Raw genomic sequence first — 7287 nt, 5'->3', positions numbered from 1 at the left:
GTTTGCATATGTATTCAAACATTTGACTGGTACTGTTTGTGTCGCTTTAACCCTCATTTAGATTGCAGAATGCGGATGCAATACATTATTGATGACGTCACGTGCCAGTTTTCAGCTGTGTTATTTTCATGATTCTGCTGGAAACCATCAGGCACTTCAAACGTCGCCATGTCAGCCGGAGTGTGTCTTTATTACAACGTGATTGTCATCGGACCGGAACAGAAGCTTTAGGCCTGGCTTGCTTTGTTTCTGACTGACGCAATGATGAACCAATACATTTAATCGGATGTCCTCTCCATCTTATTAGAAGACGATCCAAATGTCTGGATGCATGTTTGTCAAATGTCAAACTGAGTGGAAAGTGGAAGCCTGGTTCACCTACATGCTACGACGGAACCTGCCACACAAAAACACAACAACATGAAGGCAGACCATGATATACTTGTATTGTGCGTAGGATTTGCTGTGCGTTGAGGAAAACACATTGTGTGTGTGTGTGTCTCTGCAGTGGTAGATTGGAGTGGTAATTCTCATATTCATACACATAAATTATTGATTGGATTAAGCAAACAACTAACAAATCTTTGAATGTACTTTGCTCCAGCGACCGCTATTATCAACACAAAATAGTCTGCAGACAACTCTCCGAATCTACTGAATATTTATTAGACTGGGCAAAATATCACTTATTTATTTTTGCTCAATTATTTAATGTGTGGAATGCAGATCATTAATCATTAATATTGATGTATTGAGAGAAACTGTAAGACATAAATATTTGTGCATTAATATTCATTCACTCCACGCCAGTGTGTATTAGCACTCGCTTTAGCTCCTCGTTCAGCAGAGATGTGTTTCTTTCAGCTCGGTTTCCAAGTCACTTACTGTGTTTGTGCTTGGCTCACTGTGATCTGAGCTCATCGGAGCTCCCGCCCAGATGGCAGACAACACAGAGCAAATCGCGAGCAGTGCCTTGTCTCTCTGCAGTGGAGATATAGGGATTGACACAAGCCTTCTGTTTTCAGAGCATGAAGTAATTCTTTTAATGGCCTGCCAACTGTGCACTCCAAAGTTTGATTTTGCGCCGCGAAATGAGAGCAAAAATCTTGAACAATTTATTATGCCGTTTGTGCCTCGCTTCACTAGTTATCGTCTGCAATTTATTTCCTACCTTGGGGTACTGCGAGCCATTTTTCTCCATTTTTCAGTGGCTCACTTTTTTTCATTTTCTTTTTCTTGATCCTGCATGCTGCTGACTAAACTCCTGCCTCCAGCCATGGTGTTGGAACATCACAGAAAACGACATCATTATGCTGAAGCTAGTTAACAAAGAGAGGCAGAGAAGTTTAAATCACGGGGGCACAAGACAGTACGAGGAATTACTGAGTTCACTCGCTCAGACGAGGCGGCCTCTCTCTGGTTGCGCAGGTGCGGCGGCGCGCTAATGAAAGGCTGTTTCAGGCCTCGTTTGTATTCAAGGTCGGCCCCGGACCGCTCTTTTGCTGCTTAAAATTCATCTTTCCTCACATAAATGATGCCCCAGTTCAAACGTGGGTCCCGTGTCTGCACGGGCTGAGCCACAGGGATGACCTTTTTACATTCTGACTCACTTACATGTGTTCATGTATTATTTACACCTATGGTTTTCCTACTGTGACATGTCATGATGTGTGTCCATAAAAGGGCCCCGATACTTTGGGTAAAAATGTGATCTGACTGAAAAGATGACAGAAGTTCTCGTTTTAACAACCCGTCAACTGTGGTCACAGCATCGGTTTCCATCATTTAATGTGTTTAGGAAGTTGGGCCACATTATGCTCTTTCCCAGATTCACACCAGGACCTGGTAATAAGAATAAGAAACCCTCCCGAGAACACAATCGGTGAAACAGAACCAACACAACTACACATCAAACAGGTTGAATCATTTAATGACAAACAAAAAGACATTAATTAATAAAACTTTGAATCCTCCAGAGCTGAACACAAGACTCTAGCGTGACGGCAGTTTGCAGTTCCTCCAACATCGGGAGGGCGATCTGAGGCGACGTGTACTTGGTTTAGATAAAAGAAGACTTTACATCGAGAAGACATCATAATGAGGAGCAATACTCCTAAAAATGAACCTGGTCATTTATAAATGGTCCGTCATGATGTCTGAACGGCCTTCCTCCCCTGCAGTAACCGAAGCCGACCACAAGGGGGCAGAGGGACGCCTGCTGTGTCCACCCCTGCTATGCCTTTTGAAATGAGTCTTACCATTAAATCACTGCTCCCAAATTGTATTTTGATATGCAAAACGCTTTTTAAACGCATATTATATGCTGTTTTAATCCTTAATATCGGTAAATATGGCATATTAAGGCTTTTAATATTCTTAAGAGATTACCAGGCACCCGTTGCCTGTGTGCTTATGCGGGCTTTCAGCACCATCAAATATTAATTCTTCTAAACTTGCTCTTTTAAGAGGACTTCTTTGATGTTGATGTAATTTTTCATCAGCTAAGCAGATCTCACACGGCGGCGTCTGTTGGAAAGCGGTGGGCCATAATTCATTGATGAGCCATGCGGGGAGCAGATACCCACATCCCGACAATCTCAGGTAGTTTTGATACGCGGGGAGGGGTCCAACCGAGTGGCACGGTGCTGCCCGCATGCTGCAGAGGAGTAGAAATGAATCTGTGGAAACTTTGAACTCATTTTAAATGATTAAACGTATTTATTTATTTTTAACTGCGGAGGATAGACGGGGAGACGTCATGGCCTCAATGCTTCCTCTCCAAATCTGTTGACAACTGAAGGTCAATGTCACCCGAAAAATACATTTATTCCGTCACCACCACGAAATAAACAAGCTCCGTTATTAAATTATTCACTTGTGACAATGTCCGCCCCTCGGCGCTGGGGAATTGATCTCTCTGTAAACACGCTAAAGCAGGCGAGATTGACACAAATAGCGAGAGACGGAGCGCCCGTGCTTTCCCTTTCATGTTGCCTCACTGTGGGGGCCAAACACTGCTAATAAAAAAACATTCAAAAAGAGCGGGAAGACCTTGGGCGAGCAACACGGGCTGATTAGTTTTGCACACTGGAGAGCGGCGGCGCTTTGGAGTTCGGCAGCGAGATTTGTTTGCTTCTCGCAACATATCTGAGGGAGAGAAACAGAGAGGGAAGGCTTAAAAGTTTTCACCGACGTGTTTGTTCTCTTCAAAGCGGGAGAGAGAGAGAGAGGGAGGGAGGGAGAGAGAGAGCGATCTCGCGTGTCAGGGCGTGGCGCGTGCACGCTCATTATCGCGATAAGCCCATTTAGGCTCCCTTGATTGCTCTGCAAAGAGAATAGCGGATCACCCCTGGCTCTGTTGTTAAGTTAATGCTTCTGCACGCAAGAGAAAACAGCTGGTTTGGGGCCTTGTTATCCCGGACTAGATGAGAACGCGCTGGTCCGCTTTGAGCCGGTAATCACAGGCAAGAACAACGAGGGCTGTTTGGGGAAGGTTCTTCACTAATGGGATAATTGATTGACAGTCTTTGAGCCTTCGCTGGGTTGATTTATTTACTGTTGCACTTGCAAGCTGCAAGCTTTCAACTTAATTGAGAAGCAATGGGATATAGGACCAGTACTGCCACGGGGGGGTTGGGAGGTATCAAGTGACGGGACTGCGGTTTTAATGATTCTCCCTCTGCTTAGAAGCTCCACAGTGAACAGTTTCTCTGCACTCTGATCTCACAATGACAAGCAGCGGCGATCGTCCTCGTCAGTGAAACATCAGGCAGCACTCGGTGAGTAAAGGAGCCGAGCAGCTTCCTGCACATTCAGCTGCTGCAATAAACGCGCTGCAGCGCTCCGGACGGTGCCAGAGGAGCCGTGGAATGCAGACGTTTGGCTCTCAGTCGCAGTCTCCACTCGTCCTCCACACACAGACAGACACACACACACAGACAGACACACACACACAGACAGAGACAGACATCCCACTGTCCCTTATGTCTGTCAGTGCTGGAGGGCTTCGATCCACTTCAACTCTGCATCTGAAAGTACAAATTGTGTCTGTTCGAGCGTTTCACTCACAGGACGGCTTGCTGCACTGCGTGCATGGATTCAAAGAACACTTTGAAGATAACTGTCTCAGTTCTGTTTGAAGGTAAATTATAATGTAATGATATAATGATTAAATGACGTTAGGGAGGAGGCCCCTACGGCCTTTCGGTACATTATTTTCCAACACTCACTCTAACTACACACTCATTCCCTTTTATCGGGTATCACCTACATTATGTAGAAAACAAAGATGTACAAGCACACTATGGACTCACACACTTTCTAAAGGTATCAATCGCGCTAATAACCCAAATGCTTTGTCCTGCTGTGTACGAGGTGCCACAGCTGAACCATTCCTGTCGTCTCACTCTGTCTCCACCAGAGGGGGCTGCAGAGGAGCGCTGACCTCTTCCTCCTGCTCCCCTTCCTCTCAACGGTTACCTGAACTCTGCAGATGCTGCAATAACTGTACATAATGAACACAAATTATATGGCGGCGTTGAAGATACAGTAATGATCGCATCGTTGAATTATCTTTGTGCACACCGGTGCACGTGTGAGTATGTCGATTGGAAACATTTGTGCATGCATGCATGCACAAATGTTTTCTCTATAGCCAAATGCATCTGGCAAGCATGTGTGTGTGTGTGTGTGTGTGTGTCTGGAGTGCGCGCATGTGTGGTGTTCGGGTGCACCCCCCGGAACTTGGCGGTGATGAGCCAAAGTTTTATAGCGTAACCACACTGACCTCAGGGAGAAATCTGATTGTGTGTGCGTGCAAACTCATTGTGTCACACTTTGCCCTGAAGATGAGCGTGGCAGCTTCACCTCCTGCCACGTTCCCCACGTCCCCCACGTGTCTCCACGTGTAGACACATTACATCTGATCCTGAATCCTGATCCTGAGTCACGCTCCACTCATCATCTTTTATTGGAAGAGGTGGCCCGGGACAGCTTCAACCCCCCCTCACACACACGTTTCCTTCCTCATAACTCTCCAAGCTGATGTTTTTTCTGCTGCCGCTGTCCCTCCCCATCCCAGATATTACGCAGAGAGGCCTTGCGCCTGAGCCTTGCGCAACGTTGCGTAACCCTCTGTCCTGGTTTGCGTCCAACACAAACCCCCTCTGCATCTCCAGAGTGTCACCGCGGCCCTCTGCGGTGCCAATGAACACGTTGCAGCAGAGACCACGCCTTGTGCCATCTTCAACCCCCCGGGTGGGGAGGCTTTCTCTCTCTGCAATGAACAAGTAACCGATCCCTCATTATGAACAGATGTAAAATGACAAGTAAACACTCACGGTGTTTGTTTGTGTTGGAACGTTACCTGCGCCGCCCCTCGGCGGTAAATGATCCTGCCGAATTGTGATGGCAGGCTGAAGTGCTTATTAGGAACTAATGCGCTTCAAGGTGTTTAATGATGCCAAGCACAACAGGCCTGATGCGAAGGCTGGTCCGGAGCCAGGACTCAGTGGACGGACTACGGATCTCCCAGCTGGCCTCAGGGAGCAGCTGCAGGAAGAGAAATACTGCAGATATGTTGCCTTTTTTAGCTTAGTTTCTTTGAGCCTTTTGGAGTCTCGTGTGGTGTGGATATAAACATCTTAATCTGGTTTGAAAAACCTGGATACCATTATGTTACCCACTGCGCCATAAACATAGTTTAGTTGGGCAAAGTTGCGGTAGGTGTCACTTATCAATACCACATTTGCTCTACACAAGACGTGAAGCAGAATCAGGTTTCTCTGCCTCCTTTAAGTGCTCCTTATGGCCTCTCTCCAGAATTCCTCCAGCTCTAAAGAAAAAAGCCACCATCAGTCCCAGCTGTCAATCTCTGTACCCCACGCTGATCTCACACACTGAACTCACACTGCCAAACTAGGTAGTTCTTATATAAAACGCACCTGCATGATGTTACAGTCTATTTCTCACCTCATTGTTTTCAGAAGCATATTTTAGTTTGCTGTTAAGCTGCACAAGTGTTGCGTAGGTTTGACCCGGCGTGTGTGTACTACTGTCGTGATAAAATCATGATGATCGACTGCTGCTTTCTCATCACGTGCTCTTGTGTTTGCAACAAGACCCTCCAACAACTGGGCTTAGATTGGAGCAAATAAACACACCGTTTAGCCAACGCTTCTGTGCTTTTATTTTGAAAGTACTTTGAGATGAGCTGAACTGAGGCTGAGCACCAGACATCCACGCCGACCCTCCATCAGCGTCCCATGCGAGGATGAGTTATTCCTCTCTGTCCCGACAGCATTCCTCGGGGAGATGCTTCCTCAACACATCTGGACCACTGAGCTGTTTTTTTTTTGTCTCTCTCTCCCTCTCTCTCCTCTTTCCTTGCTTTGGGGTTATTAACATTACTCAGCAATGCGACATCTGTGAAACCCTCTTCATTTCTCCAAATTTATCTCCTGCTGCTGCCCTTTGTATGATTTGGTGTCTGCTCACTGGGCTTACACCCGGCAGCCAAGTCTGTCCGGAGCGCAGATGTTTTTCTCTGCTCTGTGGGGAAAAGCAGGTGGCCACCGGACTGCAGGTACACGAGCCCAGTCTGGGAACATTCCAAAAGGTCTCAAACAAAAGCCGCATTTACAAAAATGTACCTTTTTATACGGAAAAGTGATTTTAATGATGATTCTCCTGATCGATTTCCTGTTTTCCTGCTGAATGTGATGCTACATCGGAGGGCAGTCTGAGAAGCCGAGGACAGCTGATGTCATTTCCTCTGCTTAACACCTTCCAAGTCACATGAACGAAAAAAGGCCTCAACCGGGAAACATCTGGCTGAGATAAGACGAGCTACGCCTGCACTTTAAAGCCCAATAGCAACGGCCATATTCACTGCGACGCAGAATCAACATTTCTTACTTGCTAAGATTGTGTTTAGAGTCAAGCTCAGGAAAATGTGTGTGGGATACAGCCAACAGCCTAATTGTCAGTTGTGGCTTATCTAATGGTCTAAATATGCTTTATAACAGGGGGTGGGGGGAGGGGGGGTTGTGTGTGAGCCACAGTTTTCATCACAACAGAGCCAAGAATCGTAACGCTCGCTCGCGTGATGGCGTTTTACTCTTGGGAACTGAGACCCGGTGCGGCTCCGCTACCACACGAGCATCGCCGGCGCCATTATGCACCCGCTTTATGGCCACTAAGGAGGCCCCCCCATCCGCTCTGAACGCGGTCGGCATTCGTACACCGCAGCGTTTCACAGGCTGTGAGGCAGATTTCAGGAATCAGGAA

The sequence above is a fragment of the Gasterosteus aculeatus genome, chromosome 8, assembly GCF_964276395.1.
Source record: "Gasterosteus aculeatus chromosome 8, fGasAcu3.hap1.1, whole genome shotgun sequence".
In the NCBI taxonomy this organism is placed as follows: domain Eukaryota; kingdom Metazoa; phylum Chordata; class Actinopteri; order Perciformes; family Gasterosteidae; genus Gasterosteus; species Gasterosteus aculeatus.
The sequence above is the reverse complement of the archived record's forward strand: the minus strand, read 5'-3'. Positions refer to the sequence as shown.